We start from the raw sequence: 17,571 nt of genomic DNA on the forward strand, positions 1-17,571 counted from the left end.
GAGGGTTGACAGAAATCCACGGCTGTCCGGGTGTGGACCTATGTCCACAGCTATCCTAGCGAGGGCCCAAGTCCACAGCTATCCTAGGGAGGGCGCAAGTTCAAAGCTATCCTAGCGAGGGCGCAAGTCCAAAGCTATCCTAGCGAGGGCGCACAGTCCAAAGCTGTCCTAGCGAGGGCGCAAGTCCGTAGCTATCAGCGAGGGCGCAAGTCCATAGCTGTTCTGTCCTGGACCCAATTCCACAGCTGTCCGAGCGTGGACCTAAATCCACAGCTTTCCGAGCGTGGACCCAAGTCCACTGCTGTCCGATCGTGGACCCAAGTCCACAGCTGTCCGAGCGTGGACCCAAATCTTCGGCTGTCCGAGCGTGGACCTGAGTCCACAGCTATTCTAGCGGGGGCCCAGGTCCACAGCTATCCTAGCGAGGGCGCAAGTCCAAAGCTATCCTAGCGAGGACGCAAGTCCTCAGCTATCCTAGCGAGGGCGCAAGTCCATAGCTATTCTAGCGAGGACCCAAGTCCATAACTGTTCGAGCGTGGACCCAAATCCACGGCTGTTCGAGAGTGGACCCAAGTCCACAGTTTTCCGAGCGTGGACCCAAGTCCACTGCTGTCCGAGCGTGGACCCAAGTCCACAGCTGTCCGAGCGTGGACCCAAGTCCACAGCTGTCCTAGCGATGACCCAAGCCCTCAGCTTTCCGAGCGTGGACCCAAGTCCATAGCTGTCTGTCTGAGCGTGGACAACAGTCCACTGGTGTTGGAGGATAGACACTAGTCCCTTGGTTTTGAAGTGTGGATCCAAGTCCACTGGTGTTGGAGGATGGAACCTACTCCACTGGTGTTGGAGGGAGGAAATTAGTCCACTAGTGTTAGAAGATGGACCCTAGTCCACTGGTATTGGAGGGTTGATCCTAGTCCACTGGTGTTGGAGGGTGGACCCTAGTCCACTGGTGTTGGAGGGTGGACCCTAGTCCACTGGTGTTGGAGAGTGGACCCTAGTCCACTGGTGTTGGAGAGTGAACCCTAGTCCACGTATTGGAGGGTGGATCCTAGTCCACTGTTGTTGGATGGTGGACCCTAGTCCACTTTTTTGGAGTGTGGATCCTATTTCACTGGTGTTGGAGGATGGACTCTGGTCCACTGGTGTTGGAGGGTGGACCCTACTCCACAGGTTTTGGAGGGAGGATCCTAGTCCACTGCTGTTGGAGGGTGGACCCTAGTCCACTGGTGTGTGAGGATGGACCTTAGTCCACTGGTGTGTGAGGATGGACCTTAGTCCACTGGTGTGTGAGGATGGACCTTAGTCCACTGGTGTGTGAGGATGGACCTTAGTCCACTGGTGTTTGAGGATGGACCTTAGTCGACTGGTGCTGGAGGGTGGATCCTAGTACACTTGTTTTGGAGAGTGGACCCTAGTCCACTGGTGTTGGAGGATGGACTAGTCCACTGGTTTTGGAGGGTGGATCCTAGTCCACTTTGGAGGGTTGACTCTAGTCCACTGGTGTTGGAGGATGGACTAGTCCACTGGTTTTGGAGGGTGGATCCTAGTCCACTGGTGTTGGAGGATGGACCCTTGTCCCCTTATGTTGGAGGGTGGACCCTAGTCCACAGGTTTTGGAGGGTGGATCCTAGTTCACTTTTTTGGAGGGTGGACCCTAGTCCACTGGTGTTGGAGGGTGCATCCTAATCCACTGGTGTTGGAGGGTGGACCTTAGTCGAATGCTGTCCGAGGGTGGACCCAAGTCTACAGCTGTCCGAGCGTGGACCCAAGTCAACAGCTGTCCGACCGTGGACAACAGTCCACTGGTGTTAGAGGATGGTCCCTAGTCCACTGGTGTTGGAGGATGAACCTTAGTCCACGGTTGTTGGAGGATGGTAACTAGGTGTTGAAGGATGAACCCTAGTCCACTGGTGTTGTAGGTTGGACGCTAGTCCATTGGTCCTGGATGGTGAATCTTAGTGCTCTAGTGTTGGAGGATAGACCCTAGTTCACTCGTGTTGGTGTGTGGAAATTAGTCCACTGATGTTGGATGGTGGATCATAGTCCACTGGAGTTGGAGGTTGGACTCTATTCCACTGGTGTTGGAGGAGGGACTTTTGTCCCTTGGCTTTGAAGGGTGGATCCAAGTCCACTGGTATTGGAGGGTGGATCCTATTCCTGTTGGAGGATGGACCCCAGTCCACTGGTGTTGGAGAGTGGACCCTAGTCAACTGGTATTGGATGGTGGATTGTAGTCCACTGGTGTTGGATGGTGGACCCTAGTTCTCTTTTTTGGGGGGTGAATCCTGGTCCACTGCTGTTAGAGGGTGGATCCTAGTCCACTTTTTTTGGAGGGTGGATCCTAGTCCACTGGTGTTGGAGGATGGACTCTAGGCCACTGGTTTTGGAGGGTGGATCCTAGTCCACTGGTGTTGGAGTGTGGATCCTTGTCCAGTGGTGATGGAGGGTGGATCCTAGTCCACTTTTTTTGGAGGGTGGATCCTAGTCCACTGGTGTTGGAGGATGGACTCTAGGCCACTGGTTTTGGAGGGTGGATCCTAGGCCACTGGTTTTGGAGGGTGGATCCTAGTCCACTGGTGTTGGAGGATGGACCCTTCTCCCCTTATGTTGGAGGGTGGACCCTAGTGCATAGGCTTGTAGGGTGGATCCTAGTCCACTTTTAGGAGGGTGGACCCTAGTCCACTGGTGTTGGAGGGTGGATCATGGTTCACTGGTGTTGCAGGGTGGATCCTAGTCCACTTTTTTTGGAGGGTGGATCCTATTCCCCTTATGTTGGAGGGTGGACCCTAGTCCACAGGTTTTGGAGGGTGCATCCTAGTCCACTGGTGTTTGAGGGTACATATTAGTCCACTGGTGTTGGAGGGTGGACCCTAGTCCACTTGTTTTGGTGGATGGACCATATTGTACTGATGTAGGGTGGACCCTAGTCCACTGGTGTTGGGGGATGGACCCTAGTCCACTTGTGTTGGAGGATGGACCCTAGTCTACTGGTGTTGGACGATGGATCATAGTCCACTCGTGTTGGAGAATGGACCCTAGTCCACAGCTATCCGAGCGTGGACCCAAGTCCACAGCTGTCCGAGCGTGGACCCAAGTCCACAGCTGTCCGAGCGTGGACCCAAGTCCACAGCTGTCCGAGCGTGGACCCAAGTCCACAGCTGTCCGAGCGTGGACCCAAGTCCACAGCTGTCCGAGCGTGGACCCAAGTCCACAGCTGTCCGAGCGTGGACCCAAGTCCACAGCTGTCCGAGCGTGGACCCAAGTCCACAGCTGTCCGAGCGTGGACCCAAGTCCACAGCTGTCCGAGCGTGGACCCAAGTCCACAGCTGTCCGAGCGTGGACCCAAGTCCACAGCTGTCCGAGCGTGGACCCAAGTCCACAGCTGTCCGAGCGTGGACCCAAGTCCACAGCTGTCCGAGCGTGGACCCAAGTCCACAGCTGTCCGAGCGTGGACCCAAGTCCACAGCTGTCCGAGCGTGGACCCAAGTCCACAGCTGTCCGAGCGTGGACCCAAGTCCACAGCTGTCCGAGCGTGGACCCAAGTCCACAGCTGTCCGAGCGTGGACCCAAGTCCACAGCTGTCCGAGCGTGGACCCAAGTCCACAGCTGTCCGAGCGTGGACCCAAGTCCACAGCTGTCCGAGCGTGGACCCAAGTCCACAGCTGTCCGAGCGTGGACCCAAGTCCACAGCTGTCCGAGCGTGGACCCAAGTCCACAGCTGTCCGAGCGTGGACCCAAGTCCACAGCTGTCCGAGCGTGGACCCAAGTCCACGGCTGTCCGAGCGTGGACCCAAGTCCACGGCTGTCCGAGCGTGGACCCAAGTCCACGGCTGTCCGAGCGTGGACCCAAGTCCACGGCTGTCCGAGCGTGGACCCAAGTCCACGGCTGTCCGAGCGTGGACCCAAGTCCACGGCTGTCCGAGCGTGGACCCAAGTCCACGGCTGTCCGGGAGTGGACCCAAGTCCACAGCTGTCCGAGCGTGGACCCAAGTCCACGGCTGTCCGAGCGTTGACACAAATCCACGGCTGTCCGGGTGTGGACCTGTGTCCAAAGCTATCCTAGCGAGGGCGCAAGTCCAAAGCTGTCCTAGCGAGGGCGCACAGTCCAAAGCTGTCCTAGCGAGGGCGCACAGTCCAAAGCTGTCCCAGCGAGGGCGCAAGTCCGTAGCTATCATAGCGAGGGCGCAAGTCCATAGCTGTTCTGTCGTAGACCCAAGTCCACAGCTGTCCGAGCGTGGACCTAAATCCACAGCTGTCCGAGCGTGGACCCAAGTCCACAGCTTTCCGAGCGTGGACCCAAATCCACGGCTGTCCGAGCGTGGACCTGAGTCCACAGCTATCCTAGCGGGGGCCCAGGTCCACAGCTATCCTAGCAAGGGCGCAAGTCCAAAGCTATCCTAGCGAGGACGCAAGTCCTCAGCTATCCTAGCGAGGGCGCAAGTCCATAGCTATTCTAGCGAGGACCCAAGTCCATAACTGTTAGAGCGTTGACCCAAATCCACGGCTGTCCGAGAGTGGACCCAAGTCCACAGTTTTCCGAGCGTGGACCCAAGTCCACTGCTGTCCGAGCGTGGACCCAAGTCCACTGCTGTCCGAGCGTGGACCCAAGTCCACAGCTGTCCGAGCGTGGACCCAAGTCCACAGCTGTCCGAGCGTGGACCCAAGTCCACAGCTGTCCGAGCGTGGACCCAAGTCCACAGCTTTACGAGCGTGGACCCAAATCCAGGGCTGTCCGAGAGTGGACCCAAGTCCACAGGTGTCCGAGCGTGGACCCAAATCTACGGCTCTCCGAGCGTGGATCTGAGTCCACAGCTATCCTAGCGGGGGCCCAAGTCCACAGCTGTCCTAGCGAGGGCGCAAGTCCGTAGCTATCGTAGCGAGGACCCAAGTCCATAGCTGTTCGGTCGTGGACTCAAATTCTCGGCTGTCCGAGAGTGGGCCCAAGTCCACAGTTTTCCGAGCGTGGACCCAAGTCCACAGCTGTCCTAGCGTTGACCCAAGCCCACAGCTTTCCGAGCGTGGACCCAAGTCCATAGCTGTCTGTCTGAGCGTGGACAACAGTCCACTGGTGTTGGAGGATGGACACTAGTCCCTTGGTTTTGAAGGGTGGATCCAAGTCCACTGGTGTTGGAGGATGGAACCTACTCCACTGGTGTTGGAGGGAGGAAATTAGTCCACTAGTGTTAGAAGATGGACCCTAGTCCACTGGTGTTGGAGAGTGGACCCTAGTCCACTGGTATTGGAGGGTTGATCCTAGTTCACTGGTGTTGGAGGGTGGACCCTAGTCCACTGGTGTTGGATGGTGGACCCTAGTCTACTTTTTTTGGAGGGTGGATCCTGGTCCACTGGTGTTGGATGGTGGACCCTAGTCCACTTTTTTTGGAGGGTGGATCCTGGTCCACTGGTGTTGGAGGGTGGACTCTGGTCCACTGGTGTTGGAGGGTGGACCCTACTACACAGGTTTTGGAGGGAGGATCCTAGTCCACTGCTGTTGGAGGGTGGACCCTTGTCCACTGGTGTGTGAGGATGGACCTTAGTCCACTGGTGTGTGAGGATGGACCTTAGTCCACTGGTGTTTGAGGATGGACCTTAGTCCACTGGTGTTGGAGGGTGGATCCTAGTCCACTTGTTTTGGAGAGTGGACCCTAGTCCACTGGTGTTTGAGGATGGACCTTAGTCCACTGGTGTTGGAGGGTGGATCCTAGTCCACTTTGGAGGGTTGACTCTAGTCCACTGGTGTTGGAGGATGGACTAGTCCACTGGTTTTGGAGGGTGGATCCTAGTCCACTGGTGTTGGAGGATGGACCCTTGTCCCCTTATGTTGGAGGGTGGACCCTAGTCCACAGGTTTTGGAGGGTGGATCCTAGTTCACTTTTTTGTAGGGTGGACCCTAGTCCACTGGTGTTGGATGATGGACCTTAGTCTACTGGTGTTGGAGGGTGGATCATAGTCCACTGGTGTTGCATGGTGGATCCTAGTCCACTTTTTTTGGAGGGTGGATCCTAGTCCCTTTATGTTGGAGGGTGGACCCTAATCCACAGGTTTTGGAGGGTGCATCCTAATCCACTGGTGTTGGAGGGTGGACCTTAGTCGAATGCTGTCCGAGAGTGGACCCAAGTCTACAGCTGTCCGAGCGTGGACCCAAGTCCACAGCTTTGCGAGCGTGTACCCAAATCCACGGCTGCCCGAGCGTGAACCCAGGTCCACACCTGTGCGAGCGTGGACCCAAGTCAACAGCTGTCCGACCGTGGACAACAGTCCACTGGTGTTAGAGGATGGACCCTAGTCCGCTGGTGTTGGAGGATGAACCTTAGTCCACGGTTGTTGGAGGGTGGTAACTAGGTGTTGAAGGATGAACCCTAGTCCACTGGTGTTGTAGGTTGGACGCTAGTCCACTGGTGATGGAGGAGGGACTTTTGTCCCTTGGCTTTGAAGGGTGGATCCAAGTCCACTGGTATTGGAGGGTGGATCCTATTCCTTTTGGAGAATGGACCCTAGTCCTCTGGTGTTGGAGGGTGGACCCTAGTCCACTGGTGTTGGAGAGTGGACCCTAGTCAACTGGTATTGGATGGTGGATCGTAGTCCACTGGTGTTGGATGGTGGACCCTAGTTCTCTTTTTTGGGGGGTGAATCCTGGTCCACTGCTGTTAGAGGGTGGATCCTAGTCCACTGGTGTTGGAGTGTGGATCCTTGTCCAGTGGTGATGGAGGGTGGATCCTAGTCCACTTTTTTGGAGGGTGGATCCTAGTCCACTGGTGTTGCAGGGTGGATCCTAGTCCACTTTTTTTGGAGGGTGGATCCTATTCCCCTTATGTTGGAGGGTGGACCCTAGTCCACAGGTTTTGGAGGGTGGATCCTAGTCCACTTTTTTAGGAGGGTGGACCCTAGTCCACTGGTGTTGGAGGGTGGATCATAGTCCACTGGTGTTGCAGGGTGGATCCTAGTCCACGTTTTTTGGAGGGTGGATCCTATTCCCCTTATGTTGGTGGGTGGACCCTAGTCCACAGGTTTTGGAGGGTGCATCCTAGTCCACTGGTGTTGGAGGGTGCATATTAGTCCACTGGTGTTGGAGGGTGGACCCTAGTCCACTAGTTTTGGTGGATGGACCATATTGTACTGATGTAGGGTGGACCCTAGTCCACTGGTGTTGGAGAGTGGACCCTAGTCCACTGGTGTTGTGGGATGGACCCTAGTCCACTTGTGTTGGAGGATGGACCCTAGTCTACTGGTGTTGGACGATGGACCATAGTCCACTCGTGTTGGAGAATGGACCCAAGTCCACAGCTGTCCGAGCGTGGACCCAAGTCCACAGCTGTCCGAGCGTGGACCCAAGTCCACAGCTGTCCGAGCGTGGACCCAAGTCCACAGCTGTCCGAGCGTGGACCCAAGTCCACAGCTGTCCGAGCGTGGACCCAAGTCCACAGCTGTCCGAGCGTGGACCCAAGTCCACAGCTGTCCGAGCGTGGACCCAAGTCCACAGCTGTCCGAGCGTGGACCCAAGTCCACAGCTGTCCGTGCGTGGACCCAAGTCCACAGCTGTCCGAGCGTGGACCCAAGTCCACAGCTGTCTGAGCGTGGACCCAAGTCCACAGCTGTCCGAGCGTGGACCCAAGTCCACAGCTGTCCGAGCGTGGACCCAAATCCACGGCTGTCCGGGAGTGGACCCAAGTCCACAGCTGTCCGAGCGTGGACCCAAGTCCACAGCTGTCCGAGCGTTGACACAAATCCACGGCTGTCCGGGTGTGGACCTGTGTCCACACCTATCCTAGCGAGGGCCCAAGTCCACAGCTATCCTAGGGAGGGCGCAAGTTCAAAGCTATCCTAGCGAGGGCGCAAGTCCAAAGCTGTCCTAGCGAGGGCGCACAGTCCAAAGCTGTCCTAGCGAGGGCGCAAGTCCGTAGCTATCATAGCGAGGGCGCAAGTCCATAGCTGTTCTGTCGTAGACCCAAGTCCACAGCTGTCCGAGCGTGGACCTAAATCCACAGCTTTCCGAGCGTGGACCCAAATCTACGGCTGTCCGAGCGTGGACCTGAGTCCACAGCTATCCTAGCGGGGGCCCAGGTCCACAGCTATCCTAGCGAGGGCGCAAGTCCAAAGCTATCCTAGCGAAGACGCAAGTCCTCAGCTATCCTAGCGAGGGCGCAAGTCCATAGCTATTCTAGCGAGGACCCAAGTCCACAACTGTTCGAGCGTTGACCCAAATCCACGGCTGTCCGAGAGTGGACCCAAGTCCACTGCTGTCCGAGCGTGGACCCAAGTCCACAGCTGTCCGAGCGTGGACCCAAGTTCAGAGCTGTCCGAGCGTGGACCCAAGTCCACGGCTGTCCGAGAGTGGACCCAAGTCCACAGGTGTCCGAGCGTGGACGCAAATCTACGGCTCTCCGAGCGTGGATCTGAGTCCACAGCTATCCTAGCGGGGGCCCAAGTCCACAGCTGTCCTAGCGAGGGCGCAAGTCCAAAGCTATCCTAGCGAGGGCGCAAGTCCTTATCTATCCTAGCGAGGGGCGCAAGTCCAAAGCTGTCCTAGCGAGGGCGCAAGTCCGTAGCTATCCTAGCGAGGACCCAAGTCCATAGCTGTTCGGTCGTGGACTCAAATCCTCGGCTGTCCGAGAGTGGGCCCAAGTCCACAGTTTTCCGAGCGTGGACCCAAGTCCACAGCTGTCCTAGCGTTGACCCAAGCCCACAGCTTTCCGAGCGTGGACCCAAGTCCATAGCTGTCTGTCTGAGCGTGGACAACAGTCCACTGGTGTTGGAGGATGGAACCTACTCCACTGGTGTTGGAGGGAGGAAATTAGTCCACTAGTGTTAGAAGATGGACCCTAGTCCACTGGTGTTGGAGAGTGGACCCTAGTCCACTGGTATTGGAGGGTTGATCCTAGTTCACTGGTGTTGGAGGGTGGACCCTAGTCCACTGGTGTTGGATGGTGGACCCTAGTCCACTTTTTTGGAGGGTGGATCCTGGTCCACTGGTGTTGGAGTGTGGATCCTAGTCCACTGGTGTTGGAGTGTGGATCCTAGTCCACTGGTGTTGGAGTGTGGATCCTAGTCCACTGTTGTTGGATGGTGGACCCTAGTCCACTTTTTTGGAGGGTGGATCCTGGTCCACTGGTGTTGGAGTGTGGATCCTATTCCACTGGTGATGGAGGGTGGACACTAGTGCACTGGTGTTGGATGAACTCTAGTCCACTGGTGTTGGAGGATGGACTCTGGTCCACTGGTGTTGGAGGGTGGACCCTACTACACAGGTTTTGGAGGGAGGATCCTAGTCCACTGGTGTGTGAGGATGGACCTTAGTCCACTGGTGTGTGAGGATGGACCTTAGTCCACTGGTGTTTGAGGATGGACCTTAGTCCACTGGTGTTGGAGGGTGGATCCTAGTCCACTTTGGAGGGTTGACTCTAGTCCACTGGTGTTGGAGGATGGACTAGTCCACTGGTTTTGGAGGGTGGATCCTAGTCCACTGGTGTTGGAGGATGGACCCTTATCCCCTTATGATGGAGGGTGGACCCTAGTCCACAGGTTTTGGAGGGTGTATCCTAGTTCACTTTTTTGGAGGGTGGACCCTAGTCCACTGGTGTTGGATGATGGACCTTAGTCTACTGGTGTTGTAGGGTGGATCATAGTCCACTGGTGTTGCATGGTGGATCCTAGTCCCTTTATGTTGGAGGGTGGACCCTAGTCCACAGGTTTTGGAGGGTGCATCCTAATCCACTGGTGTTTGAGGGTGGACCTTAGTCGAATGCTGTCCGAGAGTGGACCCAAGTCTACAGCTGTCCGAGCGTGGACCCAAGTCCACAGCTTTCCGAGCGTGTACCCAAATCCACGGCTGCCCGAGCGTGAACCCAGGTCCACACCTGTGCGAGCGTGGACCCAAGTCAACAGCTGTCCGACCGTGGACAACAGTCCACTGGTGTTGGAGGATGAACCTTAGTCCACGGTTGTTGGAGGGTGGTAACTAGGTGTTGAAGGATGAACCCTAGTCCACTGGTGTTGTAGGTTGGACGCTAGTCCATTGGTCTTGGATGGTGAATCTTAGTGCTCTAGTGTTGGAGGATGGACCCTAGTTCACTGGTGTTGGAGGAGGGACTTTTGTCCCTTGGCTTTGAAGGGTGTATCCAAGTCCACTGGTATTGGAGGGTGGATCCTATTCCTGTTGGAGAATGGACCCTAGTCCACTGGTGTTGGAGGGTGGACCCTAGTCCACTGGTGTTGGAGAGTGGACCCTAGTCAACTGGTATTGGATGGTGAATCGTAGTCCACTGGTGTTGGATGGTGGACCCTAGTTCTCTTTTTTGGGGGGTGAATCCTGGTCCACTGCTGTTAGAGGGTGGATCCTAGTCCACTGGTTTTGGAGTGTGGATACTAGTCCACTGGTGTTGGAGTGTGGATCCTTGTCCAGTGGTGATGGAGGGTGGATCCTAGTCCACTTTTTTGGAGGGTGGATCCTAGTCCACTGGTGTTGCAGGGTGGATCCTAGTCCACTCTTTTTGGAGGGTGGATCCTATTCCCCTTATGTTGGAGGGTGGACCCTTGTGCATAGGCTTGGAGGGTGGATCCTAGTCCACTTTTTTAGGAGGGTGGACCCTAGTCCACTGGTGTTGGAGGGTGGATCATAGTCCACTGGTGTTGCAGGGTGGATCCTAGTCCACGTTTTTTGGAGGGTGGATCCTATTCCCCTTATGTTGGTGGGTGGACCCTAGTCCACAGGTTTTGGAGGGTGCATCCTAGTCCACTGGTGTTGGAGGGTGCATATTAGTCCACTGGTGTTGGAGGGTGGACCCTAGTCCACTTGTGTTGGAGGGTGCATATTAGTCCACTGGTGTTGGAGGGTGGACCCTAGTCCACTGGTGTTGGAGAGTGGACCCTAGTCCACTGGTGTTGGGGGATGGACCCTAGTCCACTTGTGTTGGAGGATGGACCCTAGTCTACTGGTGTTGGACGATGGACCATAGTCCACTCGTGTTGGAGAATGGACCCAAGTCCACAGCTGTCCGAGCGTGGACCCAAGTCCACAGCTGTCCGAGCGTGGACCCAAGTCCACAGCTGTCCGAGCGTGGACCCAAGTCCACAGCTGTCCGAGCGTGGACCCAAGTCCACAGCTGTCCGAGCGTGGACCCAAGTCCACAGCTGTCCGAGCGTGGACCCAAGTCCACAGCTGTCCGAGCGTGGACCCAAGTCCACAGCTGTCCGAGCGTGGACCCAAGTCCACAGCTGTCCTAGCGTTGACCCAAGCCCACAGCTTTCCGAGCGTGGACCCAAGTCCATAGCTGTCTGTCTGAGCGTGGACAACAGTCCACTGGTGTTGGAGGATGGACACTAGTCCCTTGGTTTTGAAGGGTGGATCCAAGTCCACTGGTGTTGGAGGATGGAACCTACTCCACTGGTGTTGGAGGGAGGAAATTAGTCCACTAGTGTTTGAAGATGGACCCTAGTCCACTGGTGTTGGAGTGTGGATCCTAGTTCACTGGTGTTGGAGTGTGGATCCTAGTCCACTGTTGTTGGATGGTGGACCCTAGTCCACTTTTTTGGAGGGTGGATCCTGGTCCACTGGTGTTGGAGTGTGGATCCTAGTCCACTGGTGTTGGAGGGTGGACACTAGTGCACTGGTGTTGGATGAACTCTAGTTCACTGGTGTTGGAGGATGGACTCTGGTCCACTGGTGTTGGAGGGTGGACCCTACTACACAGGTTTTGGAGGGAGGATCCTAGTCCACTGCTGTTGGAGGGTGGACCCTAGTTCTCTTTTTTGGGGGGTGAATCCTGGTCCACTGCTGTTAGAGGGTGGATCCTAGTCCACTGGTTTTGGAGTGTGGATACTAGTCCACTGGTGTTGGAGTGTGGATCCTTGTCCAGTGGTGATGGAGGGTGGATCCTAGTCCACTTTTTTGGAGGGTGGATCCTAGTCCACTTTTTTGGAGGGTGGATCCTAGTCCACTGGTGTTGCAGGGTGGATCCTAGTCCACTTTTTTTGGAGGGTGGATCCTATTCCCCTTATGTTGGAGGGTGGACCCTAGTGCATAGGCTTGGAGGGTGGATCCTATTCCACTTTTTTAGGAGGGTGGACCCTAGTCCACTGGCGTTGCAGGGTGGATCCTAGTCCACGTTTTTTGGAGTGTGGATCCTATTCCCCTTATGTTGGTGGGTGGACCCTAGTCCACAGGTTTTGGAGGGTACATACTAGTCCACTGGTGTTGGAGGGTGCATATTAGTCCACTGGTGTTGGAGGGTGGACCCTAGTCCACTGGTGTTTGTAGGGTGGACCCTAGTCCACTGGTGTTGGAGGGTGCATATTAGTCAACTGGTGTTGGAGGGTGGACCCTAGTCCACTTGTTTTGGTGGATGGACCATATTGTACTGATGTAGGGTGGACCCTAGTCCACTGGTGTTGGAGAGTGGACCCTAGTCCACTGGTGTTGGGGGATGGACCCTAGTCCCCTTGTGTTGGAGGATGGACCCTAGTCTACTGGTGTTGGACGATGGACCATAGTCCACTCGTGTTGGAGAATGGACCCTAGTCCACAGCTGTCCGAGCGTGGACCCAAGTCCACAGCTGTCCGAGCGTGGACCCAAGTCCACAGCTGTCCGAGCGTGGACCCAAGTCCACAGCTGTCCGAGCGTGGACCCAAGTCCACAGCTGTCCGAGCGTGGACCCAAGTCCACAGCTGTCCGAGCGTGGACCCAAGTCCACAGCTGTCCGAGCGTGGACCCAAGTCCACAGCTGTCCGAGCGTGGACCCAAGTCCACAGCTGTCCGAGCGTGGACCCAAGTCCACAGCTGTCCGAGCGTGGACCCAAATCCACGGCTGTCCGGCATTGGACCCAAGTCCACAGCTGTCCGAGCGTGGACCCAAGTCCACAGCTGTCCGAGCGTTGACACAAATCCACGGCTGTCCGGGTGTGGACCTGTGTCCACAGCTATCCTAGCGAGGGCCCAAGTCCACAGCTATGCTAGGGAGGGCGCAAGTTCAAAGCTATCCTAGCGAGGGCGCAAGTCCAAAGCTGTCCTAGCGAGGGCGCACAGTCCAAAGCTGTCCTAGCGAGGGCGCAAGTCCGTAGCTATCATAGCGAGGGCGCAAGTCCATAGCTGTTCTGTCGTAGACCAAAGTCCACAGCTGTCCGAGCGTGGACCTAAATCCACAGCTGTCCGAGCGTGGACCCAAGTCCACAGCTTTCCGAGCGTGGACCCAAATCTACGGCTGTCCGAGCGTGGACCTGAGTCCACAGCTATCCTAGCGGGGGCCCAGGTCCACAGCTATCCTAGCGAGGGCGCAAGTCCAAAGCTATCCTAGTGAGGACGCAAGTCCTCAGCTATCCTAGCGAGGGCGCAAGTCCATAGCTATTCTAGCGAGGACCCAAGTCCATAACTGTTCGAGCGTTGACCCAAATCCACGGCTGTCCGAGAGTGGACCCAAGTCCACAGTTTTCCGAGCGTGGACCCAAGTCCACTGCTGTCCGAGCGTGGACCCAAGTCCACAGCTGTCCGAGCGTGGACCCAAGTCCACAGCTGTCCGAGCGTGGACCCAAGTCCACAGCTGTCCGAGCGTGGACCCTAGTCCACAGCTGTCCGAGCGTGGACCCAAGTCCACAGCTGTCCGAGCGTGGACCCAAGTCCACAGCTGTCCGAGCGTGGACCCAAGTCCACAGCTGTCCGAGCGTGGACCCAAGTCCACAGCTGTCCGAGCGTGGACCCAAGTCCACAGCTGTCCGAGCGTGGACCCAAGTCCACAGCTGTCCGAGCGTGGACCCAAGTCCACAGCTGTCCGAGCGTGGACCCAAGTCCACAGTTTTCCGAGCGTGGACCCAAGTTCACTGCTGTCCGAGCGTGGACCCAAGTCCACAGCTGTCCGAGCGTGGACCCAAGTCCACAGCTGTCCGAGCGTGGACCCAAGTCCACAGCTGTCCGAGCGTGGACCCAAGTCCACACCTTTACGAGCGTGGACCCATATCCACGGCTGTCCGAGAGTGGACCCAAGTCCATAGGTGTCCGAGCGTGGACCCAAATCTACGGCTCTCCGAGCGTGGATCTGAGTCCACAGCTATCCTAGCGGGGGCCCAAGTCTACAGCTGTCCTAGCGAGGGCGCAAGTCCAAAGCTATCCTAGCGAGGGCGCAAGTCCTTATCTATCCTAGCGAGGGGCGCAAGTCCAAAGCTGTCCTAGCGAGGGAGCAAGTCCGTAGCTATCCTAGCGAGGACCCAAGTCCATAGCTGTTCGGTCGTGGACTCAAATCCTCGGCTGTCCGAGAGTGGGCCCAAGTCCACAGTTTTCCGAGCGTGGACCCAAGTCCACAGCTGTCCTAGCGTTGACCCAAGCCCACAGCTTTCCGAGCGTGGACCCAAGTCCATAGCTGTCTGTCTGAGCGTGGACAACAGTCCACTGGTGTTGGAGGATGGACACTAGTCCCTTGGTTTTGAAGGGTGGATCCAAGTCCACTGGTGTTGGAGGATGGAACCTACTCCACTGGTGTTGGAGGGAGGAAATTAGTCCACTAGTGTTAGAAGATGGACCCTAGTCCACTGGTGTTGGAGAGCGGACCCTAGTCCACTGGTATTGGAGGGTTGATCCTAGTTCACTGGTGTTGGAGGGTGGACCCTAGTCCACTGGTGTTGGATGGTGGACCCTAGTCCACTTTTTTGGAGGGTGGATCCTGGTCCACTGGTGTTGGAGGGTGGACCCTAGTCCACTGGTGTTGGAGGGTGGATCATAGTCCACTGGTGTTGCAGGGTGGATCCTAGTCCACGTTTTTTGGAGGGTGGATCCTATTCCCCTTATGTTGGTGGGTGGACCCTAGTCCACAGGTTTTGGAGGGTGCATCCTAGTCCACTGGTGTTGGAGGGTGGACCCTAGTCCACTGGTGTTTGTAGGGTGGACCCTAGTCCACTGGTGTTGGAGGGTGCATATTAGTCAACTGGTGTTGGAGGGTGGACCCTAGTCCACTTGTTTTGGTGGATGGACCATATTGTACTGATGTAGGGTGGACCCTAGTCCACTGGTGTTGGAGAGTGGACCCTAGTCCACTGGTGTTGGGGGATGGACCCTAGTCTACTGGTGTTGGGGGATGGACCATAGTCCACTCGTGTTGGAGAATGGACCCTAGTCCACAGCTGTCCGAGCGTGGACCCAAGTCCACAGCTGTCCGAGCGTGGACCCAAGTCCACAGCTGTCCGAGCGTGGACCCAAGTCCACAGCTGTCCGAGCGTGGACCCAAGTCCACAGCTGTCCGAGCGTGGACCCAAGTCCACAGCTGTCCGAGCGTGGACCCAAGTCCACAGCTGTCCGAGCGTGGACCCAAGTCCACAGCTGTCCGAGCGTGGACCCAAGTCCACAGCTGTCCGAGCGTGGACCCAAGTCCACAGCTGTCCGAGCGTGGACCCAAGTCCACAGCTGTCCGAGCGTGGACCCAAATCCACAGCTGTCCGAGCGTGGACCCAAGTCCACGGCTGTCCGAGCGTGGACCCAAATCCACGGCTGTCCGGGAGTGGACCCAAGTCCACGGCTGTCCGAGCGTGGACCCAAGTCCACAGTTTTCCGAGCGTGGACCCAAGTCCACTGCTGTCCGAGCGTGGACCCAAGTCCACAGCTGTCCGAGCGTGGACCCAAGTCCACAGCTGTCCGAGCGTGGACCCAAGTCCACAGCTGTCCGAGCGTGGACCCAAGTCCACAGCTGTCCGAGCGTGGACCCAAGTCCACAGCTTTACGAGCGTGGACCCAAATCCACGGCTGTCCGAGAGTGGACCCAAGTCCATAGGTGTCCGAACGTGGACCCAAATCTACGGCTCTCCGAGCGTGGATCTGAGTCCACAGCTATCCTAGCGGGGGCCCAAGTCCACAGCTGTCCTAGCGAGGGCGCAAGTCCAAAGCTATCCTAGCGAGGGCGCAAGTCCTTATCTATCCTAGCGAGGGGCGCAAGTCCAAAGCTGTCCTAGCGAGGGCGCAAGTCCGTAGCTATCCTAGCGAGGACCCAAGTCCATAGCTGTTCGGTCGTGGACTCAAATCCTCGGCTGTCCGAGAGTGGGCCCAAGTCCACAGTTTTCCGAGCGTGGACCCAAGTCCACAGCTGTCCTAGCGTTGACCCAAGCCCACAGCTTTCCGAGCGTGGACCCAAGTCCATAGCTGTCTGTCTGAGCGTGGACAACAGTCCACTGGTGTTGGAGGATGGACACTAGTCCCTTGGTTTTGAAGGGTGGATCCAAGTCCACTGGTGTTGGAGGGTGGACACTAGTCCACTGGTGTTGGATGGTGGACCCTAGTCCACTTTTTTGGAGGGTGGATCCTGGTCCACTGGTGTTGGAGTGTGGATCCTAGTCCACTGGTGTTGGAGGGAGGAAATTAGTCCACTAGTGTTAGAAGATGGACCCTAGTCCACTGGTGTTGGAGAGTGGACCCTAGTCCACTGGTATTGGAGGGTTGATCCTAGTTCACTGGTGTTGGAGGGTGGACACTAGTCCACTGGTGTTGGATGGTGGACCCTAGTCCACTTTTTTGGAGGGTGGATCCTGGTCCACTGGTGTTGGAGTGTGGATCCTAGTCCACTGGTGTTGGAGTGTGGATCCTAGTCCACTGTTGTTGGATGGTGGACCCTAGTCCACTTTTTTGGAGTGTGGATCCTATTCCACTGGTGATGGAGGGTGGACACTAGTGCACTGGTGTTGGATGAACTCTAGTCCACTGGTGTTGGAGGATGGACTCTGGTCCACTGGTGTTGGAGGGTGGACCCTACTACACAGGTTTTGGAGGGAGGATCCTAGTCCACTGCTGTTGGAGGGTGGACCCTAGTCCACTGGTGTGTGAGGATGGACCTTAGTCCACTGGTGTGTGAGGATGGACCTTAGTCCACTGGTGTTTGAGGATGGACCTTAGTCCAGTGGTGCTGGAGGGTGGATCCTAGTCCACTTGTTTTGGAGAGTGGACCCTAGTCCACTGGTGTTTGAGGATGGACCTTAGTCCACTGGTGTTGGAGGGTGGATCCTAGTCCACTTTGGAGGGTTGACTCTAGTCCACTGGTGTTGGAGGATGGACTAGTCCACTGGTTTTGGAGGGTGGATCCTAGTCCACTGGTGTTGGAGGATGGACCCTTGTCCCCTTATGTTGGAGGGTGGACCCTAGTCCACAGGTTTTGGAGGGTGGATCCTAGTTCACTTTTTTGGAGGGTGGACCCTAGTCCACTGGTGTTGGATGATGGACCTTAGTCTACTGGTGTTGGGTGGATCATAATCAACTGGTGTTGCATGGTGGATCCTAGTCCACTTTTTTTGGAGGGTGGATCCTAGTCCCTTTATGTTGGAGGGTGGACCCTAGTCCACAGGTTTTGGAGGGTGCATCCTAATCCACTGGTGTTGGAGGGTGGACCTTAGTCGAATGCTGTCCGAGAGTGGACCCAAGTCTACAGCTGTCCGAGCGTGGACCCAAGTCCACAGCTTTCCGAGCGTGTACCCAAATCCACGGCTGCCCGAGCGTGAACCCAGGTCCACACCTGTGCGAGCGTGGACCCAAGTCAACAGCTGTCCGACCGTGGACAACAGTCCACTGGTGTTAGAGGATGGACCCTAGTCCGCTGGTGTTGGAGGATGAACCT

The sequence above is a fragment of the Cherax quadricarinatus genome, chromosome 7, assembly GCF_038502225.1.
Source record: "Cherax quadricarinatus isolate ZL_2023a chromosome 7, ASM3850222v1, whole genome shotgun sequence".
NCBI classification, from domain to species: Eukaryota; Metazoa; Arthropoda; class Malacostraca; order Decapoda; family Parastacidae; genus Cherax; species Cherax quadricarinatus.